Source organism: Triticum urartu, chromosome 5A (genome assembly GCF_056163025.1).
Source record: "Triticum urartu cultivar PI428250 chromosome 5A, HENAU_Tu73, whole genome shotgun sequence".
In the NCBI taxonomy this organism is placed as follows: Eukaryota; Viridiplantae; Streptophyta; class Magnoliopsida; order Poales; family Poaceae; genus Triticum; species Triticum urartu.
This window is the reverse complement of record NC_141877.1, coordinates 60,035,072-60,049,011: the sequence shown is the minus strand read 5'-3', so window position 1 is coordinate 60,049,011 and position 13,940 is coordinate 60,035,072.

The window sequence follows — 13,940 nt, the reverse complement described above, 5'->3', positions numbered from 1 at the left end:
GGAGCCAACATGGGTATCCAGATCCCGCTATTGGTTATTGGCCGGAGAGATGTCTCGGTCATGTCTGCATATTTCCCGAACCCGTAGGGTCTACACACTTAAGGTTCAATGACACTAGGGTTATAGGGAATAGATGTACGTGGTTACCGAATGTTTTTCGGAGTCCCGGATGAGATCCCAGACTTCATGAGGAGTTCCGGAATGGTTCAGAGGTAAATATTTATATATGAGAAGTCCAGTTTCAGTCACCGGAAAGGTTTCGGGGTTTATCGGTATTGTACCGGGACCACCGAAGGGGTTCCGGGGGTCCACCTGCCCCGAAGGACCTAATAGGCTGTAGTTGGGTGGGAACCAGCCCCTTAATGGGCTGGTGCGCCCCCAAGGGCCCAAGGCGCCTAGGGTTGGAATCCCTAGGGGGCGCTGCCCCCCGGGGGGCGGGCGCCCCCCTAGTTGGAAACCCTAAGGGGGCCGCTGCCCCCCGAGGGGCCGCCGCCCACCTCTAGATGGATCTAGGGGGCCGGTGCCCCTCCCCTTCCCCTATATATAGTGGGGGTTTTGGGGATGCCAGAGACACGAGTCTTCCTCTCTCCTGGCGCAGCCCTACCCCTCTCCCTCCTCGTCTCTCGCAGTGCTTGGCGAAGCCCTGCTGGAGTGCCACGCTCCTCCACCACCACCACGCCATCGTGCTGCTGCTGGACGGAGTCTTCCCCAATCTCTCCCTCTCTCCTTGCTGGCTCAAGGCGCAGGAGACGTCACCGGGCTGCTAGTGTGTTGAAAGCGGAGGCACCGTTGTTCGGTGCTTAGATCAAAATCGGCCGCGATATGAATCACTTCGTGTACGACTCCACCGACCGCGTTCTTGCAACACTTCTGCATCGCGATCTTCAAATGTATGAAGATGCACTCCCCTCTCGTTGCTAGTAAACTCCATAGATTGATCATGGTGATGCGTAGAATTTTTTAATTTCTGCAACGATCCCCAACATGTTCATGCTTAACGCTGGCACGAAATAACAATTATTCAGGTCTAATACTAATCCCGAAGGTAGATGTAGAGGTAGCGTGCCGACTGCGATCACATCGTCTTTGGAACCATTTCCCACGCGCATCGTCACCTCGTCCTTTGCCAATCTTCGCTTAATCTGTAGTCCCTGTTTTGAGTTGCAAATATTAGCAACTGAACCAGTATCAAATACCCATGCACTACTGCGAGAATTAGTAAGGTACACATCAATAACATGTATATCACATATACCTTTGTTCACCTTGCCATCCTTCTTATCCGCCAAATACTCGGGGCAGTTCCGCTTCCAGTGACCAGTCTGTTTGCAGTAGAAGCACTCAGTCTCAGGCTTAGGTCCAGACTTGGGTTTCTTCTCTCGAGCAACAACTTGTTTGCTGTTCTTCTTGAAGTTCCCCTTCTTCTTCTAGTGACCAGTCTGTTTGCAGTAGAAGCACTCAGTCTCAGGCTTAGGTCCAGACTTAGGTCCAGATTAGACACTAAGTACAAAAAGTTGCAGTTTTTAATTTCTTTAGGTTGAAGTGGAGTTTTGGCACAAGTTTAAACACAATACATTTCAAGGAAGCATGCAAAGAGTATATGAGTAGCGGAAAGTAAAGCATGCAACTTGCAAGAATGTAATGGGAAGGGTTTGGAGAATTCAAACGCAATTGGAGACACATATGTTTTTGTCGTGGTTCCGATAGGTGGTGCTATCGTACATCCACGTTGATGGAAACTTCAACCCACGAAGGGTAACGGTTGCGCGAGTCCATGGAGGGCTCCACCCACGAAGGGTCCACAAAGAAGCAACCTTGTCTATCCCATCATGGCCATCGCCCACGAAGGACTTGCCTCACTAGCGGTAGATCTTCATGAAGTAGGCGATCTCCTTGCCCTTACAAACTCCTTGGTTCAACTCCACAATCTTGTCGGAGGCTCCCAAGTGACACTTAGCCAATCTAGGAGACACCACTCTCCAAGAAGTAACAAATGGTGTGTTAATGATGAACTCCTTGCTCTTGTGCTTCAAATGATAATCTCCCCAACACTCAACTCTCTCTCACAGGATATGGATTTGGTGGAAAGAAGATTTGAGTGGAAAGCAACTTGGGGAAGGCTAGAGATCAAGATTCATATGGTGGGAATGGAATATCTTGGCCTCAACACATGAGTAGGTGGTTCTCTCTCAGAAAATGTGTATTGGAAGTGTAGGTATGTTCTCATGGCTCTCTCCACGAATGAAGAGTGGGTGGAGTGGTATATATAGCCTCCACACAAAATCTAACCGTTACACACAACTTGCCAATCTCGGTGGGACCGAATTGATAAACTCGGTCGGACCGATTCAGCAAATCTAGTGACCGTTAGGGTTTTCGGTGGGACCGACTGGATCAACTCGGTGGGACCGATGTGCTAGGGTTAGGGTAAATCCAAAACTCGGTTTGACCGATTACTCAAACTCGGTGGGACCGATTTGGGTAATAAGTGAAACAGAGAGTTGGCCAAGAAAACTCGGTGGGGCCGATTGCTTATCTCGGTGGGACCAAAAATATTGCAATAGGTAATAGAGAGTTTGCAAGCCCATCTCGGTGAGACCGAACTGATTAGGGTTTCTGACAGTGGCTATGTCAACTGAACTCGATGGCTCCGGATAGAAAGAATTGGTGGGGCCGAGTTTGACTTTTGGTTTAGGTCATATGTGGATGTGGGAAGGTAGTTGAGGGTTTTGGAGCATATCACTAAGCACTTTGAGCAAGCAAGCCATTACGCAACACCTCATCCCCTCTTGATAGTATTGGCTTTTCCTATAGACTCAATGTGATCTTGGATCACTAAAATAGAAAATGTAGAGTCTTGAACTTGAAGCTTGAGCTAATCCTTTGTCCTTAGCATCTTGAAGGGGTTCCACATCCTTTAGTTCATGCCACTTAATTTGTTGAACTTGTCTGAAACATACTAGGTAAACGTATTAGTCCAACAAGAGATATGTTGTCATTAATTATCAAAATCACCCAGGGAGCACTTGTGCTTTCAATCTCCCCCTTTTTGGTAATTGATGGAAACATGCATCAAAGCTTTAGATAAAGATATAGAGAATGACAAGTAAAGCTTAGGAAAGACATGTAACAAGCATAGGCTCCCCCTACATGTGCAATCATGTGAATATGGAATATAGAAGCTTGTGAGAGCATAACCATGACAGAGTAGCAATGTGTTACATGTATCTTGGCTATATGCATCAGAGCAAGTGATGAACATATGAGAAATGTACCTTCATGCCCATGAGTCCTTCTTGCAAACATTATGTACATCAACAATAATTTTTCATACACATGACTATGATGCATATACTTACCTTGTGGTCTTGAGTTGGCTAGGATGGGATGAGCCTGTGTAAACAAGGTTAGATAACACAGATGCACCCACTAGCTAGAGCAAACAAAAGAAACCACAAGAGTACCAAGACTGGGATGACATGTAGAGTGAGTACAGAGTACCACGATAGATATTGACATGTCCCCAAAGAGAAATATATGCAATGAATTTAATAAATTTCTTTCCCTTGGATGTCTTGCTCCCCCTGAATCTTGCATGGGATACTGGGAGAAGATAGGGAACAGAAAAACAGAGCTCAAAGAAACAAATGAACAGAGCTAATGCAAATAAGCACATATGAACATGTCTTTCCCCCAAGAAGACATGTGACATCTCTCCTCTTGAACATCAAGCATCTGGGGTCCTTGAAGATTACTCTTTCCTGGAGTATTCCCTCCCCCTAGAGATCTCTCCCCCTAGAGATATGATTAAGCTTTGATGTGATCTCTCTCTCCCCCTTTGACATCAATTTCCAAGAAGGGTCTTCTGGAATTTGTTGTGAATGGGTTCGGTCCTTGAATCACAGTACAAAGCATTAAGGTAAATGTGATGCTTGCAGAGGACAAGATTCATTGAGTGGAGCTGGATCAAGAATAAATCAGGAATAAATGGCAAAATGTTTTTCCTGTAGTAAAATCGGTGTCACTGAGTTGTATGCTTCGGTTGCTCCGAAAATCTTCGGCTAGACCGGAGACATGAAACCGGTGGAACCTAGTTCATCACAGAGAAAAACACTTGTCACCTCAGCTCACTGGAGAAATAAGATCTCACAAAGATATGCAATGAATTGGATGCAGAAAATGCAGAACAAAAAGCAAAGAAAAGAAACTAAAAGATCTAGATGAAGTTTTTTTTTGAAAGGGGAAACAAATATGCATGAGACAAATGCAAGAACACAGAAAAGAACACAAGAGAACTTCATCTAGAGTTGGGCGGTGACAAAGTCACCTATGTTAGAGTATATTGACTTAGGAGTCAAGTGAGATCACTTGATCATAGGTCATACTCATCGTTTAAGCTCAAAATGGAGTTACCATTTTTCGTTTAAGTATCTTGATGTATTCACATCTTGTCGAGTTGCTTTGACTCATGACTTGGAGTAAAGCTACTCTAAGATGGAATAACATACCTTGGGTGGCGGTGTTGATCTTGATCATGTAGTTGAACTTGTGTGGGTTGCTCAAGGTTGATGTAGCCCATCATGAGTTGGGAGCACCCTTTGGATTTTGAGTTCATCTACCTACATGGGTTAGTTTTCGCAAGGAAGAGCACTTGTGTATCCAACATGAAGCTCAACATAGAATTTGTCAAAGGATATGTTTGAAAGGTTTCGTGCTTCCTTGTCATCAACCACCATTGTGTAGAGACTTGGTGATGTAGAGATTGCTCAAGATGTGAGTGAGTTGCAATCTCATAGAATTAGATTCATCCAATTACCTACAATGGTTAGATAACATGCAAGATGCAAATTTTCAAGACATAAGATAATCATCATAGGAGAAATATCAAGTGATTAGTCATAAGCTCAAGTCTTGCATGTATCCAATGGAGTTCCTACTCCAAGTTTGAAGCATCAATGATGTTCAATTCACCTCTTAACCTGCAAAACACTTTCTCATCAAGTGGTTTAGTGAATATATCCGCTAATTTCTTATCGGTGCGAACATGCTTAAGGTTTATGTCACCCTTAGCAACGTGATCTCGAATGAAATGATGATGAACTTAAATATGCTTAGTTCGAGAGTGTTGCACGGGATTGTGAGCAATCTTGATAGCATTTTCATTGTCACAAAGTAATGGAACATGTTTCACATATATCCCATAATCTTTAAGAGTTTGGGTCATCTAAAGTAATTGAGCACAACATGAACCAGCGGCAATGTATTCCGCTTTGGCGGTGGATAAGGATACCGAGTTTTGGTTCTTGGAAGACCAAGACACAAGAGATCTACCAAGGAATTGACAAGTACCCGAAGTGGACTTTCTATCAACCTTGTCACCGGCATAGTCCGAGTTGGAGTAGCCAACAAGATCAAAGGAAGCCCCCTTTGGATACCAAATGCCAAAATTTGGTGTATGTATTAAGTATCTCACTATCCTCTTCACGGCCTTAAGATGACATTCCTTAGGAGCAGCTTGATACCATGCACACATGCACACACTTAGCATGATATCGGGACGTGAAGCACATAGATATAACAATGAACCAATCATACAGTGGTAAACTTTTTGATCAACCGGTTCACCATCTTTGGTCAAATCAAGATGTCCACTAGTAGGCATGGATGTAGTCATACCTTTGCATTCTTGCATATTCAACTTCTTGAATAAGTCCTTAGTGTACTTTGTTTGAGACACAAAGGTGCCTTAGTTTGCTTGATTTGCAAACCAAGAAAGAATTTGAGTTCACTCATCATAGACATCTCAAACTTCTCCGACATTAGCTTCCCAAACTTTTCACTAAAATGAGGGTTAGTTGATCCAAATATAATATCATCAACATAAATTTGGCATACAAATAGTTCTCCATTAACCCTTTTAGTAAAAAGAGTAGAATCTATTTTTCCAATTTCAAACCCTTTTTAAATAAGGAACTTGGTCAGGCATTTATACCATGCTCTAGGAGCTTGTTTAAGACCATAAAGGGCTTTGTGAAGTTTGTAGACATGATTAGGTTTCTTAGGATTGACAAAGCCGGGAGGTTGCTTAACATAAACTTCCTCCTCAATTTCACCATTAAGAAAAACACTTTTAATGTCCATTTGGTACAAAGTGATATCATGGTGATTAGCATAGGCAAGTAAGATGCGAATGGACTCAAGTCTAGCAACGGGAGCATATGTCTCACCATAGTCCATACCTTCGACTTATGTGTAGCCTTGGGCGACGAGACGTGCTTTGTTGCGAACCACTTGTCCATCTTCATCTTGCTTGTTGCGAAACACCCATTTGGTACCGATGATGTTGTGGTTGTTGTTGGGCTTCTTGACCAATGTCCACACTTGATTTCTCTCAAAGTTGTGTAGCTCTGCATGCATAGCATTTACCCAGTCCGGATCCTCCAATGCTTCTTCAACCTTCATAGGTTCAATTCTAGAGATGAATGAGTAATGTTCACAAAAGTTAGCCAAACGAGTTTTAGAGCGAGTGATTCTCCCGGTTTGGATATCATTGTAGATTTGCTCCACGGGATGATCTTTAGCAATTCTTGCTCGAACTCGTGAAAGCTTTTGCTTGGGTCTTGGTTGAACATCTTCTTCATCTTGTTCTTCTTCTTGGCCTTCTTCATTGTTAGCATTGTCGTTCTCTTATCGTGGTGGAGAAGGAGGTTGTTGACGTTCGTCTTGGTGCACTTCCTCGTTTTCTTCATCTTGATGTGTCCCACTCGTGGATGCTTCCGTATCAACTCTTGCTTCACCTTGTCGTGAGGTAGAAGCTTCCACTTGGACGGACGAGGTACTCTCCTTCACCTCTGTTGGACGAATCTTGCCAATAGACAAGTCTTGGATTGCTTCCGAGGGATCTTTATCTCCTACATCAATTGGCAATTGCTCTACTTGCGAGCCGTTAGATTCATCAAACTTCACATCTACTGTTTCTTCAACCTTTCGGGTGAAATTGTTGTAGACACGGTATGTGTGAGAGTTTGAGCCATAACCAAGTAGGAAACCTTCATGAGACTTAGGAGCAAATTTAGAACGACGATGCTTATCAAGAATGTAGCACTTTGAGCCAATACTCGAAAGTATCCAACTTGGGGTTTGTTATCGGTGAGGAGCTCGTATGCCGTCTTGCCGAGTAGCTTGTGAAGATACAAGCGATTTGTTGCATGACAAGCTGTCTCAACCGCTTCCGCCCAAAAGTGTTTTGGCGTCTTGTACTCATCAAGCATCGTTCTTGCCATCTCTATAAGAGTCCGGTTCTTCCTCTCAACGACTCCATTTTGTTGAGGTGTGTATGTAGCTGAGAACTCATGTGCAATCCCTTCTTCGTCAAGAAAGGTGTCCACATTTGCGTTCTTGAACTCCGTCTCGTTGTCGCTCCGAACATTCTTGATCTTCACGTCAAATTGATTTTGGGCCTTCCTAGCAAAGTTTTTGAAGATCTTTTGGACCTGCGATTTGTCATCAAGAAAGAACACCCACGTAAATCTTGAAAAATCATCAACTATGACTAGACCAAATGAGTTACCACCGAGACTCTTGTAGGCATTTGGACCAAAAAGATCCATGTGAAGTATCTCGAGTGGTATTCTTGTGGTCATGATATTCTTAGCGCGATGACTTCCTCCAACTTGTTTCCCTGCTTGACAAGCACTACAAAGTCTATCCTTGTCAAATATGACATCGTTAACGCCAAGGATATGATTTCCTTTAATGAGTTTGTCAAGGTTTCGCATGCCCACATGGCCTAGCCTTCTATGCCACAACCAGCCTTTATAAGATTTAGCAATTAAGCAAGTTCTAGGTTGAGCCTTTTTAGTGAAATCAACAATGTAAAGATATCCTCTACTTATACCGGTAAAGACCATTTTATGATTATCTCTACGAAATACTTGGCAGTCTACTTCAGTAAATAGGACATTGAAACCGAAATCAGCAAGTCTAGATACTGAAAGTAAGTTGTGGCTAAGAGATTCAACGAGCATGACATTTTGTATAGAGCTATCATGTGACATGGCCACCTTACCAAGGCCAACCACCTTACCCTTTGAATTATCACCAAAAGTGACATACTTTCGAGGGCCGTCATTTCCAGCAAGCTCACGGAACATGTCTTTATCTCCGGTCATATGATCAGTACATCCACTATCAAGGACCCATTCCGTTCCTCCAGCCATGTAGCCGCGAAGATTTTCCATAAGACCAAAGTGTCTCATCGCATCATCGAGATCATAGTCACTATCATCATCATCCTCATCAGAGTATCCATGTTCAACATCATCTTGTGATTGGTCAATTCCTAGAGAGGGTAATTCATTAGATAAATGATCATTTCTATAGTTATCTTTATGAATTCTAATAACTCTGGAAATGATATTGCTAATGATTCCAACATCTCCTTTGGCACTCGTAAGATTAGTAAGCTCAAATAGACAATCACCAAATTTGGGATCATTGGAACTCATCTTAATTAAGGTAATAGACTTATGGAGGATTTCATCTAGATCTTTCAAGGAATAATTTGGAAAGAGTTCCTCAAGAAATTTCCATATGGTGTAGGCACACTTAAGAGTAGGCAAACACCCAATCAAGTTTCTAGGCAAGCCTCTAGTGATAAGATTTACAGTTCTAAGATTGCGAATCATGTCAATAGACTCATCAAGGGTAGGATGCAAAGGATCAACATGAGGTGCACAAGGGCTAGCAATATACTTGCTCAAATGATATTCATTGAAAATCTCAAGCATTTCATTTTTCCACTCATGAAAATATTCTCCATCAAGAATAGGCACTCTATGTCTAAGACTCCCCAAAGTAGACACATCCATCTTCCACCAAAGGTGTTTAAACCAAGGTAATGGAGACCAATGCTCTGATACCAATTGAAAGGATCGAGAAGAGGTGTCTAGATGGGGGGTGATTAGACACTAAGTACCAAAAGTTGCAGTTTTTAATTTCTTTAGGTTGAACTGGAGTTTTGGCACAAGTTTAAACACAATACATTTCAAGCAAGCATGCAAAGAGTATATGAGCAGCAGAAAGTAAAGCATGCAACTTGCAAGAATGTAAAGGGAAGGGTTTGGAGAATTCAAACGCAATTGGAGACACAGATGTTTTTGTCGTGGTTCCGATAGGTGGTGCTATCGTACATCCACGTTGATGGAGAATTCAACCCACGAAGGGTAACGGTTGCGCGAGTCCATGGAGGGCTCCACCCACGAAGGGTCCACGAAGAAGCAACCTTGTCTATCCCATCATGGCCATCGCCCACGAAGGACTTGCCTCACTAGTGGTAGATCTTCACGAAGTAGGCGATCTCCTTGCCCTTACAAACTCCTTGGTTCAACTCCACAATCTTGTCGGAGGCTCCCAAGTGACACCTAGCCAATCTAGGAGACACCACTCTCCAAGAAGTAACAAATGGTGTGTTGATGATGAACTCCTTGCTCTTGTGCTTCAAATGATAGTATCCCCAACACTCAACTCTCTCTCACAGGATATGGATTTGGTGGAAAGAAGATTTGAGTGGAAAGCAACTTGGGGAAGGCTAGAGATCAAGATTCATATGGTGGGAATGGAATATCTTGGCATCAACACATGAGTAGGTGGTTCTCTCTCAGAAAATGTGTATTGGAAGTGTAGGTATGTTCTGATGGCTCTCTCCATGAATGAAGAGTGGGTGGAGGGGTATATATAGCCTCCACACAAAATCTAACCGTTACACACAACTTGCCAATCTCGGTGGGACCGAATTGATAAACTCGGTCAGACCGATTCAGCAAATCTAGTGACCGTTAGGGTTTTCGGTGGGATCGACTGGATCAACTCGGTGGGACCGATGTGCTAGGGTTAGGGTAAATCCAAAACTCGGTTTGACCGATTACTCAAACTCGGTGGGACCGATTTGGGTAATAAGTGAAACAGAGAGTTGGCCAAGCAAACTCGGTGGGGCCGATTGCATATCTTGGTGGGACCAAAAATATTGCAATAGGTAATAGAGAGTTTGCAAGCCCATCTCGGTGAGACCGAGATCCCATCGGTGAGACCGAACTGATTAGGGTTTCTGGCAGTGGCTATGTCAACTGAACTCGGTGGCTCCGGATAGAAAGAATCGGTGGGGCCGAGTTTGACTTTTGGTTTAGGTCATATGTGGATGTGGGAAGGTAGTTGAGGGTTTTGGAGCATATCACTAAGCACTTTGAGCAAGCAAGCCATTACGCAACACCTCATCCCCTCTTGATAGTATTGGCTTTTCCTATAGACTCAATGTGATCTTGGATCACTAAAATAGAAAATGTAGAGTCTTGAACTTGAAGCTTGAGCTAATCCTTTGTCCTTAGCATCTTGAAGGGGTTCCACATCCTTTAGTTCATGCCACTTAATTTGTTGAACTTGTCTGAAACATACTAGGTAAACGTATTAGTCCAACAAGAGATATGTTGTCATTAATTATCAAAATCACCCAGGGAGCACTTGTGCTTTCAATCTCCCCCTTTTTGGTAATTGATGGAAACATGCATCAAAGCTTTAGATAAAGATATAGAGAATGACAAGTAAAGCTTAGGAAAGACATGTAACAAGCATAGGCTCCCCCTACATGTGCAATCATGTGAATATGGAATATAGAAGCTTGTGAGAGCATAACCATGACAGAGTAGCAATGTGTTACATGTATCTTGGCTATATGCATCAGAGCAAGTGATGAACATATGAGAAATGTACCTTCATGCCCATGAGTCCTTCTTGCAAACATTATGTACATCAACAATAATTTTTCATACACATGACTATGATGCATATACTTACCTTGTGGTCTTGAGTTGGCTAGGATGGGATGAGCCTGTGTAAACAAGGTTAGATAACACAGATGCACCCACTAGCTAGAGCAAACAAAAGAAACCACAAGAGTACCAAGACTGGGATGACATGTAGAGTGAGTACAGAGTACCACGATAGATATTGACATGTCCCCAAAGAGAAAGATATGCAATGAATTTAATAAATTTCTTTCCCTTGGATGTCTTGCTCCCCCTGAATCTTGCATGGGATACTGGGAGAAGATAGGGAACAGAAAAACAGAGCTCAAAGAAACAAATGAACAGAGCTAATGCAAATAAGCACATATGAACATGTCTTTCCCCCAAGAAGACATGTGACATCTCTCCTCTTGAACATCAAGCATCTGGGGTCCTTGAAGATTACTCTTTCCTGGAGTATTCCCTCCCCCTAGAGATCTCTCCCCCTAGAGATATGATTAAGCTTTGATGTGATCTCTCTCTCCCCCTTTGACATCAATTTCCAAGAAGGGTCTTCTGGAATTTGTTGTGAATGGGTTCGGTCCTTGAATCACAGTACAAAGCATTAAGGTAAATGTGATGCTTGCAGAGGACAAGATTCATTGAGTGGAGCTGGATCAAGAATAAATCAGGAATAAATGGCAAAATGTTTTTCCTGTAGTAAAATCGGTGTCACTGAGTTGTATGCTTCGGTTGCTCCGAAAATCTTCGGCTAGACCGGAGACATGAAACCGGTGGAACCTAGTTCATCACAGAGAAAAACACTTGTCACCTCAGCTCACTGGAGAAATAAGATCTCACAAAGATATGCAATGAATTGGATGCAGAAAATGCAGAACAAAAAGCAAAGAAAAGAAACTAAAAGATCTAGATGAAGTTTTTTTTTGAAAGGGGAAACAAATATGCATGAGACAAATGCAAGAACACAGAAAAGAACACAAGAGAACTTCATCTAGAGTTGGGCGGTGACAAAGTCACCTATGTTAGAGTATATTGACTTAGGAGTCAAGTGAGATCACTTGATCATAGGTCATACTCATCGTTTAAGCTCAAAATGGAGTTACCATTTTTCGTTTAAGTATCTTGATGTATTCACATCTTGTCGAGTTGCTTTGACTCATGACTTGGAGTAAAGCTACTCTAAGATGGAATAACATACCTTGGGTGGCGGTGTTGATCTTGATCATGTAGTTGAACTTGTGTGGGTTGCTCAAGGTTGATGTAGCCCATCATGAGTTGGGAGCACCCTTTGGATTTTGAGTTCATCTACCTACATGGGTTAGTTTTCGCAAGGAAGAGCACTTGTGTATCCAACATGAAGCTCAACATAGAATTTGTCAAAGGATATGTTTGAAAGGTTTCGTGCTTCCTTGTCATCAACCACCATTGTGTAGAGACTTGGTGATGTAGAGATTGCTCAAGATGTGAGTGAGTTGCAATCTCATAGAATTAGATTCATCCAATTACCTACAATGGTTAGATAACATGCAAGATGCAAATTTTCAAGACATAAGATAATCATCATAGGAGAAATATCAAGTGATTAGTCATAAGCTCAAGTCTTGCATGTATCCAATGGAGTTCCTACTCCAAGTTTGAAGCATCAATGATGTTCAATTCACCTCTTAACCTGCAAAACACTTTCTCATCAAGTGGTTTAGTGAATATATCCGCTAATTTCTTATCGGTGCGAACATGCTTAAGGTTTATGTCACCCTTAGCAACGTGATCTCGAATGAAATGATGATGAACTTAAATATGCTTAGTTCGAGAGTGTTGCACGGGATTGTGAGCAATCTTGATAGCATTTTCATTGTCACAAAGTAATGGAACATGTTTCACATATATCCCATAATCTTTAAGAGTTTGGGTCATCTAAAGTAATTGAGCACAACATGAACCAGCGGCAATGTATTCCGCTTTGGCGGTGGATAAGGATACCGAGTTTTGGTTCTTGGAAGACCAAGACACAAGAGATCTACCAAGGAATTGACAAGTACCCGAAGTGGACTTTCTATCAACCTTGTCACCGGCATAGTCCGAGTTGGAGTAGCCAACAAGATCAAAGGAAGCCCCCTTTGGATACCAAATGCCAAAATTTGGTGTATGTATTAAGTATCTCACTATCCTCTTCACGGCCTTAAGATGACATTCCTTAGGAGCAGCTTGATACCATGCACACATGCACACACTTAGCATGATATCGGGACGTGAAGCACATAGATATAACAATGAACCAATCATACAGTGGTAAACTTTTTGATCAACCGGTTCACCATCTTTGGTCAAATCAAGATGTCCACTAGTAGGCATGGATGTAGTCATACCTTTGCATTCTTGCATATTCAACTTCTTGAATAAGTCCTTAGTGTACTTTGTTTGAGACACAAAGGTGCCTTAGTTTGCTTGATTTGCAAACCAAGAAAGAATTTGAGTTCACTCATCATAGACATCTCAAACTTCTCCGACATTAGCTTCCCAAACTTTTCACTAAAATGAGGGTTAGTTGATCCAAATATAATATCATCAACATAAATTTGGCATACAAATAGTTCTCCATTAACCCTTTTAGTAAAAAGAGTAGAATCTATTTTTCCAATTTCAAACCCTTTTTAAATAAGGAACTTGGTCAGGCATTTATACCATGCTCTAGGAGCTTGTTTAAGACCATAAAGGGCTTTGTGAAGTTTGTAGACATGATTAGGTTTCTTAGGATTGACAAAGCCGGGAGGTTGCTTAACATAAACTTCCTCCTCAATTTCACCATTAAGAAAAACACTTTTAATGTCCATTTGGTACAAAGTGATATCATGGTGATTAGCATAGGCAAGTAAGATGCGAATGGACTCAAGTCTAGCAACGGGAGCATATGTCTCACCATAGTCCATACCTTCGACTTATGTGTAGCCTTGGGCGACGAGACGTGCTTTGTTGCGAACCACTTGTCCATCTTCATCTTGCTTGTTGCGAAACACCCATTTGGTACCGATGATGTTGTGGTTGTTGTTGGGCTTCTTGACCAATGTCCACACTTGATTTCTCTCAAAGTTGTGTAGCTCTGCATGCAGTCCGGATCCTCCAATGCTTCTTCAACCTTCATAG